Here is a 27,071-nt window from a genome sequence, read left to right as displayed (position 1 = left end):
AGACTTTTGAGTTAAGAGTGAAATGAATTAAGACTTTGAAGGACTGTTGGGAAGGCATGATTGGTTTTGAAATGAGAGAACATGAGATTCGGGAGGGGCCAGGGGTGGAATGATATGGTTTGGCTGTGTCCCCATCCAAATCTCATCTTGAATTCCCATGTGTTGTGGGAGGGACCTGATGAAAGTAATTGAATCGTGGGGGCAGGTCTATTCCGTGCTAGTCTCATGATCGCGAATGAGCCTCACGAGATCTGACAGTATTAGAAGGGAGAGCTTCCCTGCTCAAGCTCTCTCTTAGCCTTCTGCCATCCACATAAGATATGACTTGCTCCTTCTTGCCTACTGCCGTGATCGTGAGGCCTCCCTAGCCATGTGGAACTCTAAGTCCAATAAACCTTCCTTTTGTAAATTGCCAGTCTCAGATATTTGGATATGTCTTTATCAACAGCATGAAAATGGACTAATACATATGGTAAAAGTGGTTTCAAATCTTTGGGGAAAGAATCGATAGTACTCATTAAATTTTATCAAGACAACTAGCTGTCCTTTTATAAAGAGAACTTATTTCTAGTTTGTTTGTGTTCATATGAAATGTTATAGTCTGAAGAAATTTTGGGCCTTCCCTTTTGCTCCATGAATTTACTAACTTAATACCTCATATACTGAGACTCCTTTTGGAGGGTCACCAGAAGAAATCAGAAGGACCTTAGGCTTAAAAGCATAAATAAATTTTTTATGATGATATGTGATGACGTAAAAGTAGATACATGCGTATGATTGATTGACAGGGATGAAGTAGAGAAGTGAGCTGGACACTTCTGGTAATAATCAGTTACACCCAGATAAGCTCTTGTGAAAGGAAGTACTTAACTTAGCAATAACCTGCTCTCCAGCTGTGCCAAGTGCTTAAATGAGTGCTGGGAACTCCAGGATGCAAATACTGTTCTGTAACTGGAAGAAGCCGCTGCTTACCGTTAGGGGGCCCTCAGTCTGTCTGGCTGAGAATATAGCAGATGGGTCTAATTGTGCACTGTCTTCTGGCTTCCCCATCTCCACTCCCAGCTCTCTGGGCCAAGGGCTAGCAGAAGGCAGCAATTAAGTAAACTTGGGTGTTTTTTTTTTTCCTTAACTCTTGGTATAGGTTTCTGTTCTTTATCATTGGGTCTAACTCAATGTAAACAGAAAGAAGATACATAGTAGTGAAACTGCATAAAAGGAAGGATACAGAGAAAACCTTAAAAGAAGTGACTGGGAGGAGAGGAGGAAAAGAGGTCCTAGCTAGAAGAAGATTTAGGAAAAAGGGAGTTTTTTGTTTTGTTTTGTTTGTCTGTTTCTGAAGGTAAAAATGATTTGAGGCAACTTATGCTGAGGAGGAGGAAACTACTTTTTAAAAAAGTTTAATACAGAGGAGAAAATTCTCTCTACAAGTCATGATGACCACAACCTCAGTTACCATACAAGCTGATCATCTTAGACCTCTGCTTCAAGATTTCTATTTTTCACTGTCTATGGAACTTTGGCTTTATCTGTAATGTCTGAATTTCTTAAAAGGAGAATCCATTAGTGCATTTAATGAGTAATTGGAAATTAATTTAAACCCAATGTAGGAAAGGAGAAAGTTATAAATGATGAGATCAGAACCTAGATGACATTAGGAATAGTCTTGAATAGAGAGGAGTGAGTAGAGAAATGAGAGTAAAGATACAAGAAAATGCATATACAAAATGCAGCAAAATGTAACGTCCTTCTCTGTGAAGTAGTGTACACATTCTCCCACCCTCTGGGCATCAGTGTAAATGACCTTTTCTAACTTTGAGGGTTGGAAGTGCTTCTCAGGTTTTGATGAAAAGGAAATGTGGCCAGGTCTCATGCTTCACCTATTGGTAAATTAAATTCATTTCGCCATTTTTGGCTGTGTGTAGCCATTTCTAGGAAGCTGTCATGCTACAATCTGTGAATTAGAGAACCTCTTCTAATCTGAGCCTAGAAAAGTTTTCGCAGGGTAACCTTGCCATTGTGGCCTGGCAGGGGTGCATAGTGGATTATACTCATCGTTGTGCAGACTTCACAGCTTTACATAATATAAGTCTACTTGGCCTAAAAGACTTGAAACTGATTGGAAAAATGAGAGAGGAGGTCATCTGCTGAGTGTTAGGGAAGTCAGGGAGTGCGGAACTGAGAGGGGGCTGAGGATGGTATGTGATAGGAAAAGTTACTGACCAGCTATCTGAAAGAGTATCTTCTAGCATAAAGACCTCAAATGACATTCTTAACCTCTTAATTTCCTGTTTTATTTTACATAAAATATCTCAATTTCATTAACTGTATAGTACTACTGAAAAATGATTACGTGTCTGAATTTTCCCAAGAACATGTGTATTTCAAACAGCTTGCTTACAGTATCCGTGATTCAGGAACAGTCAATATTTGTACTGCCCTTTATTACTTAACATTGGAAATCATTGTCTATCAGAGTGAAATACAAGCAATTTCCTGTCACTTGAATATGTTTCTTTTTCTATTGCAGACATTATCTTAGGTTTTTTGTTTGTTTGTTTAGAAGGAAGCCAAAGTAGACAATCTAACCCAACATAATGATTAAGAACATAGTTCCTGGAGAAAGGTGCTCAGGATGTGAGTCTCTATTTCACTGTGATAGCAGTGTGAACTTGCAAGCCATTCAACGTCTCTGGATTCAGTTTCCTCATCCTGTATGGTGTGAATAATAATAGTGTGGGCCTCATAGCAGTGTTGTGAGGAGGAAATGAGACAGCCTATGCAAAGGACTTTGTATAGTGCCAGGATTTCGTAAACACTGAATATATCCTGGCTCTGCATATATATATATATATATATATATGTTATAAATGTTAAAAATATTCTGGGTAATCTGTGAACTAATAAAAGACAAATCAGCATTTTAAAGCTTGAAGGGGACAGTTGAGATTGTTTATACTAGCATGGCTAATATCTAGCTTATTTTCCGTCGTTCTTTTCCACCATATTCATTATGGACATCACTAATTGATTCCAGCATTCTTTCCCACTGATGTCAACAGGATTTTAGAATCCCCAATACAGTATTTTATCTGGTCTCTACCAATTGATTGGAGTTGATCCTTGAGATGAAACTCATCTGCCACCTCTAGCTGTTCTCAACAGAGAAGGAAGTGACTTTCCTAGTGTGACACAGTTGATTATTGTTAGATCCTGGACAAAAATCCAGTCTCTTGTTGCATAGTGGATTATACTCCTCTTTGTGCACAATTTACAGCTTTACATAACATGAACTCTTAAAAGAAATAAAAATATCCTTAAAATGCAAATATCCTATTTTGAAGAAAAAAGATATTTGTGAGAAAACTTTGTGGGCTGAAGAAAATAGAAAATGAGACATTATACTTATCCATGTTGAAACTCTTCAGTCTTCTTATTGATCATGTTTTGGCTAATGAAAGAAATTAAGTTGACTGTAGAAACCATGCATTTTGCACTATTGCAAGAGATTTCATCCGTTTACTTATTCAACAGATGTACATTTGATGTCAGCTTTGTACCAGATACTATACTTAGCGCTGAGAAGATATAGATGATCAAAATATGACCTTGACCCTTAATAACATCAAGAAACAATAGGAAGACAGACATAAACAAAACTGGAAGCATCAGCAATGTGCACTTAGTAAAGGCATGTATAGGGGACTGTGGGAACAAAGTGGTCCATTCTACCCAGAGTGACGAGAAGCAGTGAAGGCTGCTTGAGCTTGAAACCTTCAATGAAAATTAACCTTACAGTCAAGAGATTCTAGAAAACGTTAGTAACCATTTCTGGAAAGTCAGGAATTGTATTTTTTATGATAAAATGTTTGTGGACTTGAATTTTCTTCACTAAAAATTGCTCTTAGCAGGCCATATGGTTTTGTTAATGGCGGGTCATAGAAAATGTTGCTGCCTACTCTAAGACTAACAGAATAAAGTAGTATTTGCCATAATCACACTTTTGGGAGCAGGTTATTTTGTGTATGTGCCTGAGGCACAAATATGCTTCCTGGTCTAACAGGCTGTCCTTGTGTGTCTGTAGGACTGATGTCAGAGAGTTCACGGTCTGACCCTGGATGAACCTCATATGGCCCAAACCCACGTGAAACTATCTGCAAAACCTCATTTGACGTCAGGGCCTTAAAGTCAAATTTGCTTACCCTTATTCGTTAGTGGTTAAACACTCTGGTTATTGTTCTCTGCTTAGGGAGGAAGATAAGAAGCCTCTATCCTGAAAACCCAGGTTATAAACAAACCCACAGTGGCTGCAGAGCAGCCATCCAGATGCCCTCAGGCAACTGGTAGTTATTGAAACCCCGAGCCAAGTAGGTTACCCAATATGTCAAGGCTAAAGTTGGTGGACTGACTTTTAAAAGTGTTTTGTGTTTCGACTCTCATTGGCAAGAATGAGGGGGAAGTGCCTTCATTTACAAGCCAAGATAATCAAACTTGCCTCAAGTTCCATGTATAATGAAAGGTTCTACCACAGTGTAGGCCATAACAAAATGTTACTGACCTAGATTCTCTGCTGAATCAACACCATTAAGAGATAGCTGACCCAGTTTCCACATGCCCTTCATTTTCTCTTTTTGAACTTGGATTGCTAGGTTACCGCAGAAACTAAGAGACAAGGGTTCCATTGGGTAAAAGACTTGGTGTGAATTGTCTTGAAGCTCCATTAGGAGACCATTGAAATGAAATTTAGGAGTGAGTCTGGGATGATCTTGGATAGCAGTGGACGTAGGTTGGACTCCTTTTATTTTAAGGAAACTTGGTTAAAACATTTGTCATTTTAACCTAGTGGTAGCTCTTAATGCCTAGTGGTGGTGGCTGAGACCACCATGGGGTGGAGGCAAGGCTGCAAGGTAAAATGGATTGGTAGGAATGGTAAATTGTGGGGTACAGCATGGGGTTGAGGGGAGTGGGCAGACACGCAGGGGCACCCTGGGCAGGATAATAGTTTAGAGCCCTTCAAAGAAATACAGCACATTTATTTAGAGAGCACCTCCCTGGGGGAAGAGCAGTGTGACAGGCAGGCCACCACTAAGAGCCTGTCCTCTTTCTGATCTGGGCAATTCAGCTCTGGATCCAAATACATACACACCACTCAGCAAAGTGAAACTCCAAAGGCAGCCGATATATCTATTACCTGTTGGTACCAGAGCACATCCTTTGAGTTTTACACAGCAAGTCAAGCAGCTTATAATTGTCACAGGTGTTCGAACCACAGTGACTCCATCTTGAATAGGTGAGATAGGAATCTGCAGGATTGGTTTTGCAAACTACAGGTCACGAAGACCAGGCTGAGAAAAAGAGATGTAATAAAAAAGCCAGCCGAAACCCACCAAAACCAAGATGGCGACCTCTGGTCATCCTCACTGCTCATTATACGATAATTACAACATTAGCATGCTAAAAGACACTCCCTCCAGTACCATGACAGTTTTCAAACGTCAGGCAACTTTCTATATGGTCTAAAACGAGAGGAACCCTCAGTTCCGAGAAATCCCCACCTCTTTCCTGTAAAACTCAGGAATAATCCACCACTTATCTGGCATATGATCGAGAAAGAACCATAAACGTAGTCAACTGGCAGGCCTCAGGGCTGCTCTGCCTATGGAGTAGCCAGTCTTTGGTTTCTTTACTTCTCTGATAAACTCACTTTCACTGTATTCTGTGGACTTGCCCCAAATTCTTTTTTTTGCTTGAGATCCAAGAACCCTCTCTTGGGGTCTGGATCGGGACCCTTTTTTGATAACATGACAACGTATGGCTCTGAGAGGTATTGCCTTAACTAGGATGTTCTTCACATCACTGCATTTCTAGTGGGCTTCAGGGCTGTGCTAAGGGGAGGGACAGTCACGCCGGGAGTAAAACCAGCAGCCTGCTCTGAGTACGCGTGTCCGCGCAGCCTCTGTGCCAGGATTCCAGTGGAGTATGGATGGGCAGGGCTGAAAGTTGAGGCCTGAGAACAGAAGAGTGGCCAGGAAGTTGTAGTAGCCAACTGTAGCTATGGGCCTGTGCTTGCAAAACAATGGGCATGTTTTGCTAAGTGCCTGTGAAGCCTGACATTTTAAAATACGATTAAATACAGTTTTTAAAGCAATGTGAGCCTCAACATTCAGAGCTTTTCACATTAGTGCAGACAGACTAGCATGTTCAGGTTTACCTGCTGACTTCATGCCACCTTGGCACTTTCTGACCCTCTCCTTCATTCATGTTTCCAGAGCATCTACTCTGTGTCAGGGCACAGTTGTCGGCACTGGAGGTGTAGCAGTGTGAAGGATAAAGCAACAGTCTGTCTTTCTGGGACACTAAGTTCTAGTGGAGGATCAGACAGTAATTAAGACAAAACCACATATTACATAAAGTGGTGATAAGTCTCCCTCCCTTGGGGAGGAGGGAATGAGGGGCTAGAGAGGGGTGTCTCTTATACATTTCACCTTTTGGGGTTCAGAGAATGAAGTCTCTCTTCTCCCGGAAAACTTAGGGTGAGGAATGTGCGTTCTTTCAACGGCGCTAGGTGAGAGGCAGGAAGTATGTGGGTGATTTCAGAGTATGCTGCAGTGTTCCTAATCCATCAGTCTGAATTTGTGTATTCTGCAGGGCCCATTTCTCAAGCATGGTTGGGCCCCAGAGACCCAGCTTCCCCTCCCTCTCTGACTGCATATATACTCTTTCGCTCACTTTATCAGTTATAGCAAGATAATGGGGGTCCTTCATTGTCAGAGACAACATTGTATAAGATGGCAGAGCCATCCTTTTATGGTCAGTGAAATGGCGGTGACCCTGGCCCTGTGCTCAGCCAGAGGGACTTCATTTCTGGTGACCAGGCTGGTGACAGCTGGAGGATTCCAGGGAGAGGAGAGAGAAAGATGAGGAGGAGCAAACCATTTAGATGATGTTGGCACACAGTAAAGGGGCATGGGAGAGACTGCTCATGGGGACAATGTCACTTTTGGGGAGTGATGTAAACATTCTGAAATTAGAGTTATAGTTGTACAACTTTGGGAACGTACTAAAAACCATTGAATGGTACCCTTTACAAGGGGGAATTTTGCAGTATGTGAATTATGTCTCAATTAACAAAAACAACTCTAAATTCAGCAGAAAAAAGGAAATGGAAAATTGTTCTTCTGACTTCAGCGCTTAGATTCTTTTCATCACACTCCAGCCACTTTAATTATATTATTTATGGTAACCTTATCTTCCTTCAAAGGAAAACACCATAAAATCAAAACCGTGTGACCAATTCTGCCCTAGAATTTCTGGGAATTTCTGGTTCTACTTTTCACTTTAGGCTCAGTCATCTAATCCCAGTGCAGTTAAAAATAAGAGTGATGCACTAACAGGAATCAGGACCAACGCCTGTATGCAGTAGCATGAGCGTGACTTACCCTGAGAACAACAGGCTTCTGAATCGTGGCGTGATGAGTAAGTGAAAAGAAGGCAACCGGGGTCACCATATTGCTGAAGCTGAGAGCTGAATCCAGTTGCCCTAACCGCTGTCTTTCGTAAAGGCCTGAGAGGGACTGCAATTAAAAGCAGTGACCTCATATTCTAAAAACAGGTTGGCAGCACCAGCTTGATAGGAGAGGGAAAGGAAGCACATTGTGTGGAAAGTGAAACTTGAGTTGAGCAGGATGAAAGGGTTTTCCCACTACTTCCTATTACCTCAGTAATACCTAGAACCCAGTTGGAGCCTCATATGGTTGACCTCTGGAATTACTGAGAAATTCGGCAAAGGAATTTCCTGGCTACATGACTTACAAGATCTAAAGAGAGTCACATCCACTTCCTAACCCTCTGTTTCTTCATCTGTGTAGTGAGAATATTAATAGTTCATTCCCGGTAAGGACGTTATGAGGATTACATGAGAGAATGCATATGCATGCTGTCTGGTTCACAGTAAGATGTGCAAATATGGCAGCTCTTCTTGGCTATCAGGCAGCTAGGGGAGGTACTAGGTCCTGATTTAACAGAGAAATGGCAGCCAGAAAATACGTTTCACAGCTTCTTAGGGGAAGAACTGAGTAAATCCCTGTTTTATCACCTGGCTAATAGACTGTTAATTCTCTTGAGGATAATAGACAAAAGAGACACATAAAACCAAAGCAGAGTGTGGAAGTTTCCAGAGCTGCTCTCTAGGGAGCTCCTGTTGCGACCTGTCTCCTGCCTTGTCCTAAAGTCACAAGCTGGCTTATGACACACCACCCTGCTCACACATTGTATCAGCTCCCCTTTCCTTTCAGGAGAATCCCAGGCTCCCTGCTGTCATAGGTGAGGCCCTTCAGAGATTGGCCTGACCACTGCTGGCCTCTCCTCCTGCTGCTCTTTTCCTTGGTCAGCTCCTGGCCCTCTGGCCCGATGGCCCTGTCCTCTAACCTGTCATTGCCCACTCGTCGTCAAAAGTCTCCTTCAAACGCTGCTGCCCCAGAAGCTTCTACACTCAGCCAACCCTGCTACACGGCTCCTGTACTTTGACACATCACTGACTCCTTCTTAAGCCCTGAAATCCCTGGGATGGGAGAATTTTGCAGTCAAATAACTCAAAGCCTTATGAGAAACACAGAATTGGAGACTCTGAGGTCACAGATATACAAAATTCCTTATTTTTACTTTTAAACTTTCTTTGTGTGAGTATTAAGTCAGTGTAATCCCTTAGACATGTTTCAGAATCTGCCTCCACTGCAATTTCAATGATAGGCTTGTATACACATTTATTTTATTGCTGTTTAGATGTATACCAAGAGGTATTCTGCTTGTCTTGCCAATTTTATGACTGGAAGCTGGTGACTCTTGTCTGCCACTTGCACCTTGTCCCAGAAACCTACTTAAATGCATGCCTTAACTGTCTTCCTTCTCAGCAATAGGGGAACGCAATTATAATGCCAAGGTTTTCTGTTCCTTGTTCTTCCTCTCCTCCAGCATGCACTGTAAATACCTTTACTCCTGCCCTGACATTTGGGCTACCAGCTACCATTTTTTCCCCCTAGCTACCTTTTTTTTTCTAATTAAAGCCATGTGTTGCTTCGGATAAATGTTTTGTTGGACAATCTCACCAGTCCAGGTGTGTAGTACGCCTACTATACACCTAGGCTGTATATTAATAGTATAGCCTGTTTCCTATATATATGCACACACAGAGTGTATTTGCATAAGCCTAGATGGTATAGCCTACTACACACCTAGGCTGTAGAGTATAGCCTATTGCTCCTAGGCTACAAACCTGTACAACATGTTACTGTACTAAATATTGTAGGCTATTGCAACACAATAGTAAGTATTTCTGTATCTAAACATAGAAAACGTATAGTGAAATTATATATTAAAATCTTATGAGACCACTGCTGCATATGCGGTCCATTGTTGACCAAAACATCGTCGTTCCCTGCATGACTACGTATTCAAAGGAGTGACATGTGATGCTCTGCTTGCCAAGAAGGTGTGTGGAAGCAAATATACAAACACCCAGCATTTAGCACAAAGAGAATACAAGACTAGGATGCAATTTCCTTGTCTTAATTAGGGACAAGATGGAGAAATGCTGATTGAATTATGAGGAAGTTAAATATAGGAATCTATTTCCCTCCCCATGAGGTGTTTGCTCTTTAAGAACAGGGCTATAATTAATCCAGCTCTGTATCTCCAGTGCAGTCATTACAGATTCTCTAATAAAAGTTTGCCCAGGGTCGGTCGTAGAGGCTCATGCCTTTAATTCCAGCACTTTGGGAGGCCAAGGCAAGCAGATCACCTGAGATCAGGAGTTTGAGATCAGCCCGACTAACATGGTGAAACCCCATCTCTACTAAAAATATATAATTAACTGGGCATGGTGGCACATGCCTGTAATCCCATCTACTCAGGAAGCTTGGGAGACAGGAGAATTGCTTGAACCTGACAGGCGGAGGTTGCAGTGAGCCGAGATTGCGCCGTTAGACTCCAGCCTGGGCAACAAGAGTGAAACTTCGTCTCTCTCTCTTTTTTGTTTTTAAACTTTGTCTCAAAAAAAAAAAAAAAAAAAAAAAAGACGTTTGCCCAATGGATGAATGAATAGGTAAAGATGGAGTCAGGATGACCAAAGTCCAGGATAAACTTAGACTTAAAGACAATTGTAAAAACTGTAGTAAGGTGGCTCACACCTGTAATACCAGAACTTTGGGAGGCCAAGGCAGGTGGATCACCTGAGGTCAGGAGTTCGAGGCCAGCCTGGCCAACATGGCAAATCCCTGTCTCTACTAAAAATACAAAAATTAGCCAGTCGTGGTGGTGGGCGCCTGTAATCCCAGCTACCAGGGAGGCTGAGATAGGAGAATCTCTTGAACCCCAGAAGGCAGAGGTTGCAGTGAGCTGAGATCATGCCATTGCACTCCAGTCTGGGCAATAAGAGTGAAACTCTTTCTCAAAAAAATTAAAAAATTAAAACAAATTTAAAAAATAACTGTAGTGAGAACTGTTTTTATTTGGTTCAGAGCAGGAAGAACTGCAAACGTGCAAGCCTGTTGTTTGGGGTAGGTGGTGTAATTAATGTTTATGGCTGACAAAGATAAAGCACAACTGTTTTTTACTTTATTTACCTGTCAAGGTTAATGATTTGCAGAATGAGAAAAATGTGGAGACCAGGAAATTGAAGCTCAAGATATGGGAAAGGAATGGCAAAAAAACAAACAAACAAAAAATATATATATAAAACAAAACACCTAATTGTTTTGAATAGTTTCATATCCTGGTTCAGGCAAATTGCATGTAAATGAGATTGGCATGCCTGTCAGTCTTCTAAGGAATTATGGGAAACAGGAAAGAAGAGAGGAAAACACTGTCCCAATTGTCAAAAAAGAAAGAAGGTGGAATCTAGAAACCCTACAACTAATTGTTAAAGTTTTCTGAACTCTCAGTCCAGTGAGTAGAAATTCATCAGAAGCCAACAGCAGTTCACTGTAAATCATACCCTTCATTTCTTTCTTTCTCTCTCTCTCTCTTTTTTTTTTTTTTTTTTTGAGATGGAGTTACACTCTTGTTGCCCAGGCTGAAGTGCAATGGTGCGATCTTGGCTCACCGCAACCTCCACCTCCTGGGTTCAAGTGATTCTCCTGCCTCTGCCTCCCAAGTAGCTAGGATTACAGGCATGTGCCACCAAGCCCAGCTAATTTTGTATTTTTAGCAGAGACGGGGTTTCTCCATGTTGGTCAGATTAGTCTCCAACTCACAACTTCAGATGATCTGCCTGCCTCAGCCTCTCAAAGTGCTGGGATCACAGGCGTGAGCCTCCGCACCTGGCCTATTTCTCTTTTAAATAGGACTGTTCATAGGTCAGACCAGAAGCAGAAGTGTGCAATGAGCATATTGTATCTGGATTGTAAGAAGATAGTAGACAGACTCATGATAGTATGGAGACAAGTTGGAGAAATGCTGATTGAATTATGAGAGAGTTAATTTGTAACCTTTTAAAAGATGGAACCTAAAACATTATTGATTAATGAATGGATGACAGATTAGAAGATGATTTCTAGATGCATAATGTTGCATACTATAGATTTTTAATCTTAAATGGTCATGTTCAATATTATATCAATGACGGCTACAGAGAGTTATTAAGAAATATATGATAGTGAGTTTGATGGCAGAATTAGGCCATAAAATGGTTTCAGCAAGGTGAACAGTGAACTGATTTTAGCAAGGTAGAGTGTCATGAATATAAATATATAAAGTTTTGCGTTTAGGCTCTAAACATGAACTGTCCGGTAGAGAGGGAGAGACACGAGGCCAAACAGTAGTCCACAGACAAGCGATCTAGGAATTTAATTGACAAGTAGCTCTGTGGGAGCAAACAGTATGTTCTGGCTACCAGAAAACTAAATTGAAACCTCAGATTGTTGTCGGAAGAGTTAGTATCCCATAGCCAGGAAACAATAATGACAGTCTAAACGTAGGAGTATGGTGCCTGGATGGTGAAATATTCCACCTTGCTTTTTACAGAGCAGACGGCATGTAGGGCACTGGCTGAGATTTAGGTGCTGCAAGGGTACCAAAGGACCGTGATGCACTGGAGTGTAGCATAGACACAGACACTGGGATGGCCTGGAGCGCCAAGAACACCCTATGAGAAATTATGGAAGTCTTGGGAACGTTTAGCCTAAAAATGAGAAAACCTATGGAAAAGTGAGAGTCATTTCATAAATCTGAGTACGTCAGTCAGAACTAGAGAGGAGACAGCTGGCTGCCGTGATTTATGCCTGTAATCCCAGCACTTTGGGAGACTGAGGTGTGCAAATCACTTTAACCCAGGAGTTCAAGACCAGCCTGGGCAACATAGGGAGACCCTGCCTCCATAAAAAAGACAAAAATTAGCCAGATGTGGTGGCATGCACCTATAGTCTCAGCTACTAGGGAGGCTGAGGTGGGAGGATCACCTGAGCCCGAGGAGGTTGAGGCTGCAATGGGCCATGATTGTACCACTGCGCTCCAGCCTTGGTGACAGAGTGAGACCCTGTCTCAAAAAATAAAAATAATTAAAAAAAGAACTAGAAGTGAGTGAGAACTGCATAAGAAAAGGAAGAAGTTTCTGATGGTCAGAGCTATCTGAAAATAAAAAGAGGTGTGTAGTAAGCTCCCTGGCACTGGAACTATCAGATGAACAAGGCCGGATAACCTCTTACAATGTGATTTCATAGACAGGATAGGTGTTGTGCTTGGCGGCCTCTAAGGGCCTCCCCTGTGCCAGGTGGGGTCAACACGTGGTTCTCTCCTGCACTAAGAGCAGGCAGAGGGGGCTCCAACTGTGGGGAGGAGAGCAGATTGTGTGGCTTCCTGGCTGTCGCCTCACTGCAGGCTCTCCTCCAGCCTGCCATGGGCTTGCGCCTGAGTTCCCGTGGATTTCTGGGGTGTGGGGGAAGCTGATGGCTTTGCTCACTGTGCATCTCTTGCCCCTGCAGCTGTCTTCTTTGGCCATCTGTAGAAACACTGGGCCTCCTTGTCTCTCCTGGCCTTTGTTACTGCTTGCCTGTCTGTTCTTGGACCCATTGATTCCTGTACCTGAGAGAGAACAGTGGGTGTCAGGGCAGTGAGGACTTGCTTGAGATGCCAGGAGTCTTAGCTGAGCAGCATTGCTCCTCCCAGGGCAGGGAGCTGGCCAGCAGCCATTGACAGGATCAGGTTCCATGGCAGCAGAGGATCAAAGACCAGAAGTGTGGACCAAGCTGAAGACTGGAGAAGGCACTGGCTGTGAACTCCAGAGAGATCAGAAAAAGTACCAAGTCTGGAGGGCTTTGCCGGTGAGAGGCTGTGGGGCAGGCTGTAAAGCCAAGAGTTGGGAGTCTAGTGAAGATGGGACCAGGGGAAGCGGGGTGGGAGATGACAGGATCATAGGGATGGCCTGGGCCATCTTTATGGGCTGAATGGGTAGGATACATGGACGGGGTGGGGGGTTGCACTACAGGGCCAGTAGGGGGACAGACTTCTGCAGGGAGACAGTGCTGCTGACCAAGGGACAGCAGGGCCTTGGTTTGTGTTAATGTGTGTGAATGACAGTAATGGAAAGGGGTTGGACTTTAATTACTCCTCCACAGTCGGACAAGTGAAATGTGATCACCCTGGGGCGTAGAGGCAGTGCCTGGTGCACATAAGCCTTGAAGTCAGAGTGACTCAGGTTTAAATCCTGGCTCTGCCACTCATCAACCAGGTATCCTCGGGCATTTAACTCCTTGAGTCTCTGTGTCCTCTCCAGTCTAAAGGAGACAATAATACAAACTCTCATGTGGTAGGGAGGAGTAACTGGCTCCCGGGTGCCCCGTGGGAAACATGTGCCCAGCAAAGGAAGTTAGAACGGGCTCTTTTCCCTTCCTTTGCTTTCATGTTTTCCTTTCTTCTTTTTCTCTTATGTTTTCAACTGTGATAGGCTGGCAGAAGCTGGCACCATGCCCTGTTTCTAAGCAGGGTTGATGCAAACACTCCTGTAGAAAAAGCTGACAAAGAGGGGGACGCTGGAGTCAGCAGCTCCATGGCAGGCAGGTCAGTGCCACTAGCGTTGTCCTTCCAGGGCCATCTCTTTCCAGGGTTGAATATCATATCCCCTTGTCCAAGGATGGAATGCAGTCTCCAGCATCATGGTGGTTGTAGCTAATAACTCTGTCCCTCAGGAAAAACCACTTGTAGCTCCAGGGGAGTTAGTTTCCATGGGATTTGCTTGTCTTTTCTATTCCCATGCCAATGCGTCTTCAGACTCTCTTCCTTATGAAGCAACTATGCAGACCAACTTCCCCATCTTCCTGTGTTCTCTTTCTTCTCAGAATATTCTTGCTCAGTAGACAGGCAGTGATCTGCTCTGCCCTCCTCCATTCACAAACATCCAGGGTTTATATTTTTAGGAAGGTGCTGCAAAAATATATACCCCTTTTCAAAATAAATAAACACTCCTTTTAAATGATGAAGAAACAAAACCTTAAATCAAAAGGTACACTTAAGGGTTGTCATCCGGCCAGCATGAGGGAACACGCCACCAGAGCACAGATCTGCATGGGGTTAATGACAGAAAGCTTCCTTCTCATCTTACACAAGCCTTCAGGTCTTCCATTTGGGGGCAATGTAGAGCAGAGATTACTTGCACATGAAGACATAAAATTTCCACCATCCCAAATGAGCAGGACTTGAAAAGTTATTTAGGAAAGGAAAGAGAGAAGCTGATTGGATTTCAGGCCATTTGGGAGTTCCTGGAGCCAAAACTGTAGCCATGGTCTAACTCTGGGGAGCCCTCACAAATCAGTGAGCCTCACCCTCATTGTCTGAGGATGAGTTTGGGCTGGGCCAAGGGTGGGACCTGAATTAGCTGAACACTAGTTGATGGGCGTATGTACATTGTATGTGCCAGTTTTGACCACCTTCTCTGTAAGTCATACCTTCTTTATGAGCCATAGGTTTGACCTTTGCTATATCAGTTGTGGCTAGACGCATTCACTCCTGTATTGCACTTTTTCCTCTGACTTTACAACGCAGGGGGCATAACTTTCTTACCAACCTGTCTCCTAAATTATTGAAAATGCACCAGTTGGCTGGGTGTGGTTGCTCGTGCCTGTAATCCTAGCCCTTTGGGAGGCTGAGGTGGGAAGTTTGCTTGAGCCCAGCAGTTTGAGACCAGCCTAGGCAATATAGGGAGACCCTGTCTCTATGAACAAAATAATTAGCCAGACAGGATGGTGTGCGCCCATAGTCCCATCTACTTCAGGGGATGAGGTGAGAGGATCACTTGAGCCCAGGAGGTAGAGGCTACAGTGAGCATGATCACACCATTGCACTGCAGCATGAGTGACAGAGCAAGACCTTGTATCAAAAAAATAAAAAACGAGAAAAAGAAAAAAGAAAATGAACCTCTTTAGAGAAGGAGCCCAAGGGGTGTGACCACCCACTCTGCTCCCACAGGCATGCCCCATCTCCTCGTGAGCTCAGCACCACTTTCTGCCCTTCCTTGCTTACTCTGAGATACATTTGTGTCCTTCCAACACAGTCCCTGTGATTTGTTGAGCTAGTTTGAAGGGTTTCTGTTCTTTTCTCCCTGAAAAAGACCATCACATTACATAGGAATAAAATAACAGCATTTGTCTGCAGGAAGGAGGGAGCTCGAGCAAAGAGCATTGCTTCCTGAGCCCTAGACAGAAAGTAAGTGCCTATGGATAGGAAGGGGAAATCGGCTTTACTGAGGCAACACTAGGGAGACGTTTTAAATAGGGATTTAAGTAGGCATTAGGATGGGAGGAGGAGCCATTTGTTAATTCAAAGTTGGATAATTGTTCTGTTGTTCCATGATCAGAAAACGTGGTTGTACCCTTTCAAAACAGGACTTCACCATCATTGTAAATGCCTTTTATTTTATTATCGTGTTTACTGTGTCTTTGTTTGGCAGAAAGAAAGCACAGCCCACTGGTGACATTAATATTAACATGTACAAAGGGAAACATGAATAAGTATTTGGCTGTAGCAAGGAAGAACACACAATAATGATGAGAGAAATGTGAGTAAATTATTCTGCCAGTGACTCAGAAATTCTGCTGCCCCAAATGAATCATTTGTAGAGGCCAAGCAAGTATTAACGTAGGAGACATCATCCCAAACAGAGGGACAAATCTGACATTCTGTAATAGCTCTTTTTGTCATTTATGGTCCGAAACAGATGAGCTCTGGAACATGTAATTTTATTGCTGAAATCAATAAAGTCTGGCCCCAGGCCAGTGCTTAGAATAGCTGTTGCAATCGTCTGGCAGATGGAGAGATTGTTGTTGCAGGCCTCCTGGCTCACCCTTCTTCTGTCAGCCCAGATTCAAACCCAGCCCCAAACCCACTCTTTCCACCTTAGTCCATGGCAGGCATCCCTCCCTTCCCCATATTTATTGAGGGGCTTCCCCAGTGCAGGCCCAGCACCTCAACACTTAACTGTGATGTACCTTGGTTTCTCTCTTTCTCAAAAACCAAACCAAATCTAACAAAACATTATTTTTCCAAGCTCTTCAGCACGGGCTGAGTCATAAAGGTCACTGGTCATTTCGGGACTTTTCTCTCCCATGTGGGAAAAGGATTTCATGCTAGACTACCAAATGATGGCTGTCATGCCCCATACCGTGGGGCCCAGGAGTCTCCCAGCACTCTGGGGCACTGGTTAGAGCACTGACCTGGGAGGCTGAGGTTTAAGGTTCTTACCGTGATTCTGTCACTAATGGGCTACATGAGTCAGAACAAGACCCTGTAATTCTCTAGACCTGGTTTCTCCATCTGTATTGGACTAGAATTCAGCAGGAATCAGGCTTTCAAACTGTTCTGCAGAGATGCTTCAGGGCATCTGCAAACTCTTGGGTCACATTTTATTGAAAAAGTAAAGCATCTTTGATAAAAGACAGCAGGAATGATCAAATAGATTGTATTTCAGTTTTAACTGTTAGAATACATGAGCACATTTATTATGAGTTTATTCTGTGGTCTTGGAAAAAAATTATCTGGATATCTCTTGTATATATATTTAAATATTTTATAGGTGTGTATTAAACTGGAAGGTTGCCACTGGTCTCGACTTAAAATCAGGGTAGTGCATATGCATTAGCATAGTACCCGGGGCCACACCATATTAAAGGCCATGCCAAGCTCAGATGCATCTGCTTGGCACACACTCTCATTACAGAGCAGTTCTCATTTGTGCAATAACTAATAAATGCCAAACATATTGCAATGTGAAAATATCATGTTATAGATCATTTAAGCAATTATTGTGTTTTTTCTGGGTGATTTATTGCCAGATATTTACATGCATACACACATATGTGTTTTTATACAAATATATGATATTGTCTTTGTGTGTGTGTGTGTATATGTGTGTGTGTGTGCATATAATATAATCTCTCAAGTTTAAATGAGTTTTATCAATATGTCCCCTGAGGTTGACAGAGACTTTTTTTTTTTTTTTTTTTAATGAGATGGAGTTTCGCTCTTGTTACCCAGGCTGGGGTGCAATGGCGCGATCTCGGCTCACCGCAACCTCCGCCTCCTGGATTCAGGCAATTCTCCTGCCTCAGCCTCCTGAGTAGCTGGGATTACAGGCACACGCCACCATGCCCAGCTAATTTTTTGTATTAGTAGAGGCGGGGTTTCACCATGTTGACCAGAATGGTCTCGATCTCTTGACCTCGTGATCCACCCGCCTCGGCCTCCCAAAGTGTTGGGATTACAGGCGTGAGCCACCGCGCCCGGCCGGCAGAGACTTTTTAAAAATCTGGGAACCAGGAAGAATTACTTATCTGTGTGGTAAGTTTTTCCTGACACTGAGTAGCCGAAACAATAGCAACAACATAATATATTACTAAAGATGATACAAAATTTAACTGTCATCTAATGTCAACATTTCTTTTTTATTTCTAATTGACAAATTATAATATCTGGAGTATCATGTGATGTTTTGATACACGTTTACAATGTAGAATGGTTAAACCAGGCTAATTAACAATTCCATCATCTATATTTTTTAAATAGTAAAGTTTCATTTTCAAGAGACTCTCTTATTTATCTCTTATTTATGCTTTTTCGGGTTATAAAGGGCAAACTTTATAAATTTCAACTAAAATGAATTTATATTAATAAAATTTTTATCTATTTTATAAATACTGGGATTCAGGACAAAATTTAATTTGAAAGAAGAGATGTCTCCTACTGAAAATGTTTGCAGTCCTCTGGGTAGGTGCTGTTTCAGCTGGAACCGCCCTTGTGAAAGGGGGATAGCTATTTGGTGTGATTTAGGGCCACCAAAGGAATCCTTGCTATTGATGTGGTTTACTTTACCAAGAGGTAAAATCTTTCTTTCCTCAATGAGGTTGGACAGTTACCGCGTCATGCTTCCGGGAGAAATGTCTAGAGATGTACAAATTCACATTGAAGTGGTAAAGACTGATAGTAGAACCTTCCCAGAGAGTAGGTTTTGGCCTCAGTGGCAGGCTCTGGGCATATAAATGGGATGGAAATGAGGAATTTCAAGGACAATAGAAACAGGAATTTGTTGATTTCTTCAGTGGTTTTGACAATAAAATTTTTGTTCTGTCTGTAAGGAACAATAATATTCTGGTAATTGGGGGTGGGGTGGAGGGCTCAGTGTCTGTAGATTACCAACTGTGAAATCGCCATGCTAGGAGACATTCTCGCATTGTGATCTCAGTCTTCACAACAACTTTGCAAGGTGGTTCGTCTTATTTACAAATTAAAGATAGGGAAATTGAGACATTGAGCTATTAAATTATTTACTCAAAGTAGTATGGCTAGTAAAAGGCAAATTGGTATTGAAAGCCTGGTCTTTCCTTCACAGTCACACTTGTGGGGAGGACAGAGCCTTTCTTCCTTTTGCTACGAGGAGAAGGGGATAGTGCTTGCCACGGTGTACAAGGTTTGTGTGCTCAGCCAAGAGGGAGAGCTGCCAGGGGAAACTGGAGGTCAGCAGGTGTGACCTAGAAGACTGGACTCTTTGGTATGTAGGTTTGGCCTTTGCAGAGTATTCTAGTACAATCTGAGCTGAGTCATGTCTCTTGTTTTAGCCTGAAGAAGTGTAGATTAAGTTCCTAGCAAGGAGGAAATGAAGGAAAGCAGGATTAATCTGCACCTCTGAATACATAGACCTGAAATGAGCACATGCTGTTGGAAAAAAATGACACTGAAAGATTTGCTTGACACGGAATTGCCACAAACCTTCAATGGATTAAAAAACAAAAACACAATGTCTGTGAAGTGCAATAAAGTGAAGCACAGTAAGCTGAGGTATGCCTGCCCTGGATTCACAGATAGGGCCATTAAAGAGATAACGATGTTAAAATAAGGTCATTAAGACGGGTCTTAATCCAGTCGACTGGTGTCCTAATCAGAAAAGGGAATTGGGACACAGACATAGACAAAAGGAAGACCCCGTGAAGACACACAGGGAGAGTACGGCCACCTACAAGCCAAGGAGAGAAGCCCCCAAGGAGAAGAAACTAGCCCTGCCGACACTTTGATCTGAACGTGCAGCCTCTGAAACAGCGATGAAATACATTTCTGTTGTTGAGGCCACCCAGTCTGTGTACCCGTGTTACGGCAGCCCTAGCAGAGTACGGAACTGATCTTAGAGCTGTGCTTCAGTCTGAGGTTCTTCCTGCCCAGCCCTCCTTTCTTCCACCTCTCCCATCACAGGTGGCCGACGTGCATTGTGATCCAAAGGGTCTCTTCACCTCCTCTGGGTCCCCTGACACCCGCTCCTTCTCCCTCACAGGTGTTTCCCCCCAAAAATCTCTTGTGTGCTAATCTCTTTTGGCATCTGCGTCTCAGAGAACCCAAACTAACACAAATATGAAGAAACAATTTTACTTGGAGATGCAATATATTTCTGAGATTATTAAAAAATAAATTCTAATACTAGGTGACAGAGTTCTTTAGAAGTAAGCCCAAATTTATTTTGGATTTATTTTCCACTTGCCAGTATAGACGGGTGATGTTGCATTCCTTGCTCTGCCCCCTGAGCCCTCTACAGCTGTCTTGGGGCTGAACAGGAGAAGAGGAAATGCCACCTCTGCTGGTGGAATTATAGCCTGCCAGATCTGGAAAGGACCTCAGAGATGGTCACTCAAGACCACCCCTTCACCTCACACATGGGGAGACTGAACCCCCAAATAGTTAGGTGTCCAAGTGACTCACCCAGGGTCACAGAGCCAACAGGTGCTCTTACTGGCAATCCAGGGATGCACTACTTAGAAGGATATAGAAACTGTTAATTGAAAGAATGTGATAATGTGTTTGGATAACCTGTGAGTTTAGACTAGTCTCCTCTTTTGGTTATCTCTGGCTCCTGTTAATGAAATAATGGCTATCTGGTTACATACATGAGTTGGAAAGATGCCTTTCACCTTTCACCAATGCCTGGGGCTATTTCTAGGCACTGCAAACCCCTGATAGCATGAGAATAGGCTGAAACTTTTTAGCAGCTGCCACAGAGGGTAAAGCCTGGCTCAGTAACTGAAGCCAGAACACATCCTTGCAGGATAGCAAGGGCAGCCTTGGGCTGGCAGCAAACTGTTGGGGGCTGCCTCTTCATCCATCTGTCCCCAGTGGGTCTCATGTGTCCTCCCCAGCAAGTTGGCTGGGCAGGGCCTCATCAGCTTGCAGTGGAGCTGCATGAATGGGGGGCTGGCCATAATGGCAGAGGCTTAGCTTGAGTCCAAGGACTGCCACTATTCTTATCTATTCTAAATCATTTGTTAGTCAACAGCTGTGCTATTAATATGGTAGAAGATCTTAATTGTTAGTGAAATGGGGCTTCCTCTGCCCTCTCCACACCTCACAGGATCAGGAGGCCAATGTAGAACTGAGTCATAAGATAAGAAAATGTCACAATTCCTGGCTTAAAAGAGGCCTTGGGGCCCAGACAGTTTCTTCTGAAACATCAACAATTTTGTAGACAGTGAGGGGGCGGAACCTGTCTCCCAAAGGAGGTAGTCCAGCCATTGTCATAAAAGTTATAACAACTTATGAGTTATAAAAATAGGCAGCTGACCTGCAGGCTGTAGTTTGTCACTTCAGTTTTTTTTAAAAGTATTACATCAAAATATTATTCATCTTGTGTCTGAGGTTTTGGTGCCCTCTTAAATTCCACACCTGAGGCAAGAGCTTCACTTGACCCACCCTAGCCCCAGCTCTGAGATACCTATTGCTTTCCACCCAGCACTGGTGCTCCTCCCTGGTCCCAGTACACCAAGTTGCCTTTAAAAATTATCCCTCTATCTTTTTCCTTAGTTATGTGGCTTCTGTGGGAGCAACCCCACTCCAGTTACCTGATTGGCTTATCTGTTCCAAAATATCCCTTCCCCAACAGGATGGCTGATTCAAGGGCTGAGCAATGAAGCTGGTCCAAGAAGAGTCAACTTGAGACTTAAGCTGAGAATGCTGGGCCACAGATGCTTTCTCCACCCTGGGTTTGTGATGTGAGGATATATGGCCGGGACCTGCTGAGACCACAAGAAGTAAGCTTCAAGATTCAGGCCACTTCCTGGGCACAGCCAAAAAGGTAGAATTCAGGGATGCATGCAGGTTTTGTAAGGCCTATGGCTTATACAGTTTTGGTTCTCTCTCTAAAAATAACAGCAACAATGAAACACACAGAATTACACGTACAAAATTAGGTACAAACGAGAATATTTGATTACAGTGAGAAAAGAAGTCATAAACAAATTGCAAATTAGAAAGAGCTGAAAAAGGGCCCGGCGCGGTGGCTCACGCCTGTAATCCCAGCACTTTGGGAGGCCAAGGCGGGTGGATCACGAGGTCAAGAGATCGAGACAGTCCTGGTCAACATGGTGAAACCCCGTCTCTACTAAAAATACAAAAAATTAGCTGGGCACGGTGGCGCGTGCCTATAATCCCAGCTACTCAGGAGGCTGAGGCAGGAGAATTGCCTGAACCCAGGAGGCGGAGGTTGCGGTGAGCCGAGATCGCGCCATTGCACTCCAGCCTGGGTAACAAGAGCGAAACTCCGTCTAAATAAGAAAAAAAAAAAAAAAGAAAAATAGAGCTGAAAAATAACACAAAAATCACAATTTTTAGGAAACTGGCACATTATTAATACGTGATGCACCTCTGTGGTTCTTTTCCCATGTTTTTGGCTATATATTATTTGCTTACATTCTTATGTGACAACGATTTTGTAATGTTGTTTTTTAGAGAGAGGATAAAAAGATAGTCTTTCCTTTGGTATGAATGATTGAAAATTTTTTCTTATTTAGACTTTAGAAAACTCTCAGCATCATAACTCATGATAATTCCATGTAACATTTTTAGGATTGCTGTCAAATAAGGGAAGTGTAGACTTCATGACTTTCATGGTAAATCTACTTATCTCATTCTCATTTCATGTAGTTCCCCTAGGTAAACTATATATTAGATGATACCTCCATGCCTCTCAAGGTCTATATGAGATTTTGGCTCAAATTCCTGTTCTAGGTCATGTAAAAAATACCCTCCACAAGATTTCTCTGATTCCTAAGAAGCGTCTTCTATTCTCATGATAGTTACTTTGGAGCATCTATTCACTCTATTTCAAGGGACAGTATTTTCAGTCTTTCCTCTTATCCTCCATTATTAGTCCAGACAGTTGAGTGGGACTGACCTCTGAAATTCAGGGTGGGAGCACATGTCCCATACCCAAGGCCAGTGATATATTGCATCCTCCCTGGCTACCACGGTTGGTTCTAGAATGGCCATGAGATTCAGTTAGAGTCCAGGATAGTCAAATTCATCTTTTGCTGAAATTTTTGGAGAAGGGACACTTGCTCTCTCTTGAAAATATGTGAGGTCTGATAAAGTATAAAAAGTGTTTAAGGGACTATGAGAGCTGGTTTGGAGAGAAGAAGAAAATTGGGCTAAATTTAGCTGTCTTTGCAATGTTTGTGGAAAAGGAATTTATGTCCTATTATTAGATTGACAGATGTCAAGGTTAGCACCGAAGGAAATAGAGGAGAACTAAGGAAGATGCATGTAAAACAGAATTTTTTTTCTCTTAGAAAGAATTTTAATTCTCTTAGAAAGGGGAAGCATCTGGTTTCTTGGCCTTTAAGAGTAAATTATAGGTCCAGTCAAGGGTAAAACAACTAGGTCTCCCTATAATAAAAAAGACTTAGAAACATTAACCAATGGTCCATCTACTTAAGTCACATTTAATGCATAAAATATTTGAGTTAGGAAGATTCTTCTTAAAAGGCAAGGTTTTAAAATACCAGGGTTTCATTACCAAAAAAATACATTTTATATTCAATGGGTGTTTGACTTGTGATTTTTATAGATTCTGCTTCTTAAACATCTATGAAACTGGAAATCCCCATCTATGTATAGACATCATGAAAAGAGAGACTTGACCATTCAGCCTTATGAGCTCTCATGGTACTTTGTACATTCCAATCATGATAACCCTTTGCTCAGTCTCTGTCAGAGTATATTAATAGATCTATTTCCTGAATAGGCGGAACTACTTCAAAAGGCCTTGCTTATATTACATTTCTTCCAACAACGCCTGGCATATAATGGGCACTCAAAGTAAGCTAGACAGACTTCTGTTTGAAATCTCAGCTCTTTCACTGACTGACTGGATGGCTTTGGAAAAATTATTTTACTCTTGATGAAAGCTCTTAGCACATGCTTGGTGCAGAGTATGTGCTCTTCCCTCTGAATTAATAATGCTAAGGAAAAGCATGGTGTTTCCCAGCAAACTCTTCAGGACAGGTACGGCAAGAATCTTATGTGTCAATTTGTCTTATGTCAAGAGGAAGCCATTTCTGGAACCCATTTTCATCTCCCAAACCCAGTTTTTTTCACGTTTGACAGAAAAGCTGTAACACATAGCAACTCCTAGCCATGGGGGAGAAAACTCTACACAGGAGGAACCATGTGGCTGGACTGTATGCACAGCTGGTTAAATATTTGAGTAACTTACTTTATAATACAATTTCACTAAGTGTCTACCTATTGCACCAAACCTATCGGCAATTAGATGCCTCAGAAATAGCCTCAGAATGCAAAGGCACATCCTTCATGACTTAAAATAGAAAAATCACTAATGCTCTCCTGGATGTCGTAAGTAGAGAAGTTGGGACATATGCCACTTTTAATGACTCAGTCAGAGACAAGTCCGTGTCAGTGGAACTCCTCAGAGGTTTCCCAAACGTCACCACATGACAAGCAGTTGTAAAACATGATTTAGAACGTGTGCTCTGGTGGTCAAACGCCGTAAATGTAGCCACGTTTGGGGTTTACATTCACCTTAAGCTCCTGGAGGGCAATCACTTCTTTTTGAGCTGCCCATGGCTGCCTGACTTCCTCTGACGTCAATGAATTAGGCAGACTTTCTTCTAAACACATTTTATAAAAAGAAACCAATGAGTTAGAATTTTCCACTCACATGGAGCATATTGGATCTTGACCCGATTTTTTTTTAAGTAAAAGGGAGCATAATGGCATAGAAAAAAAAATGTGTCTATCTTATCGAGTGGTAAGGAATGTTTTTAGTAACTTGTTTTAGTTTCACATATGAGATGTATTGTGATGCAATACTTACTGTGGATCACAGTAAGAACAAAAATAAAAAGCTACTGGGTTTGAGAACTCCTCTGTTTTTAAGAAGGCTTTGCTATATTTGTCTTCATCAATTGTCATAAATATTTCAGTGACAATTAAATACGGTTCATGGCTCATTTTGGTAATAATGCTTACTATTTGTTGGATACTTATTTCATCCCTGATGGTGTGGAAGAGGCATCACATAGTTTATTTCAAGGTAAGCTTTAATATCCCTATTTTAGCACCAGGGAATCTAAAGTTTAAAACTGTTCCTTGGTATGTTCATCATCATACCAAATATGATGCAAATATCTAACTCTAGACCTAACTGTCTTTTTCAAGCATTTTACTAGCAAAATAAAAGCATAGCATTTTAAGAAAAGAATAGTTAAGGTGCTCTTGGAAATCTGTTGATTTAGGTTTGCAAGAGATTGGAGCCCTTTGAGCGTGGTTGTTTGGAAATTTGTCCTACACACACAAAGATCTGGATCTTTTGGAAGAAAACTAGGAAAAACAGATGTAAAAGAATAGTTTTGCCACTGCCCATGCTGCGCAGAAACGATCTCAAATGATCTAAGGAAGACAAAAATAGCAGACCATCTGCACCAGCTCTCAAACCAGAGAAAGGTGTCCTCTGTTTTGCAGACTTGGAGGAAATTCTGTTAAATATACTCACCAAGGGCCAATCCATAGCTCTAATTTCTGAGAAAGTAATACCAAGTCATGGAAAACCTAAGCCAAATACTGCTCCCTGGCTTATACATTTCATAAAGAGCTGGTAAACTCCTGAGTGCAGTGGCTCATACCTGTAGTCTCAGCTACTTGGGAGGCTGAGGTGGGAGGATTGCTGAAGGCCAGGAGTTCAAGGCCAGCCTGGGCAATGTAGCAAGACCATGCATGTCTCAAAAAAAATTAAGAAAATTAAAGGGTTGATAACTTGCCATCTCCAACTGTAGTCTCCTCTCTTCCTCCTCCTCCCAGAACTCCTTCACCCAATGGTTATCAGCAAATGCAACAGGATAGCAGAGTAGGTTTACCCTTCCTGGACATGCTGGTCCTCTTCTTCACAGCTCTGTATCAGGAAGAAGGGGTGTAGGGATCAGCGTACGGGGACAGGGAAGGGAAGCTGACCCTACAGGATGTGTTTCCCAGGCTTCCACGTCTGCTGGTTGCTACTGATGGGTCAGTGGGCATCTCCAGCAGCAGCTGTATTTCTTCTGTGGCTCCTGCTCCTGTGGCACATGCCCCCCGACAGTTCCGATTTCTCCAGTTTGTCCGTGGTCTAGGGAGAATAGTGGTTGTCTGCTGTTGCTAATCTCTGAGTTGCCTCCTCTCACCCTGTTGGCTTCTTGCTTTCCCAACACCTAAGTAATCTGTCCCTTGCAGTAAGGTCTCTTGGTTTTAAATACTCAGAGTCATTTCTGTTTTCCTGGTTAGACCCTGGTTAATACAGTGAGGTGGTGGGACACCTGCCCAGAGCTGTTTTCTGAATCCCAGTTAGGTGCAGCTGAACACCTTCCTACGTGTTTACCTGAAGACAGATACCTATGATGGAGTGCAAGGGTAACAATTAATACAATGAGAAGCTACTGACAGGCAGGTGTGATGTAGAATAAAGGCTCTGGATCTTGAGTGCTCTGTTTCTACAGGCAGCATCATGACTACTTTCCAGGTCTGACTCTGTGCAGTGAACTCAGGCTCTGCCTAGCGCACAGGGCTAGCTGCACCTCACTAAAATGCGGAAGGAAGGGGCCGGGCACGGTGGCTCACGCTTGTAATCCCAGCACTTTGGGAGGCTGAGGCGGGCAGATCACGAGGTCAAGAGATCGAGACCATCCTGGCCAACATGGTGAAACCCCGTCTCTACTAAAAATACAAAAATTAGCTGGGTGTGGTGGCGCGCACCTGTAGTCCCAACTACTCGGGAGGCTGAGACAGGAAAACTGCTTGAACCAGGGAGGTGGAGGTTGCGGTGAGCCGAGATTGCTCCACTGCACTCCAGCCTGGCGCCTGGTGACAGAACAAGACTCTGTCTCAAAAAAAAAAAAAAAAAAGCGGCAGGAAGAAAAACCTCTACCACCACTCGTACTTCTCACATATTCAAAAATTCCTGTCCAGTGACTGTAGGCCAAATAAAGAGTCTTGACTTGTTGTGACTCTCAGAAAGATAAGCACAAAGACCCAGGGCAGCCAGGGGTTTCCACCCCAAGTGTTATTTTTCACCTGGCCTTTGGCAGTTTGTCTCTATTTTATAGCAAATGAAATATATCCTGAAATAAAATTCATAGATAACAAAACCTACACGCACATACAACTTTTTAAAAATCAATATTATACCACAACTATAACGTAATGGAGAAATAAGATAAAGGTAATAATGACAAAGTTTAACCCAACATTTCAATGATAAGGTATGATTTCACTAGAAGACATGATGAATTGGT

General features: G+C 42.7%; 1 long non-coding RNA gene across 2 annotated transcripts in view; it reads left to right on the top strand.

Annotated features, from left to right (window-relative positions):
• The window catches only part of LOC105710692 (uncharacterized), an 85,799-nt gene that overhangs the window by 37,265 nt on the left and 21,463 nt on the right, over positions 1–27,071 (top strand). For both annotated transcript variants that reach the window (XR_010337065.1, XR_010337064.1), the window contains exon 2: positions 21,395–21,542. This is a non-coding gene — a long non-coding RNA (uncharacterized LOC105710692). The remainder of the gene's footprint in view (positions 1–21,394; positions 21,543–27,071) is intronic.

Source organism: Aotus nancymaae, unplaced genomic scaffold (genome assembly GCF_030222135.1).
Source record: "Aotus nancymaae isolate 86718 unplaced genomic scaffold, 86718_ANA_hifiasm-v0.15.2.pri h1tg000041l, whole genome shotgun sequence".
Lineage (NCBI taxonomy): Eukaryota > Metazoa > Chordata > Mammalia > Primates > Aotidae > Aotus > Aotus nancymaae.
Note: the sequence above shows the minus strand (reverse complement) of the source record. Positions and strands in the feature narration are given on the sequence as shown.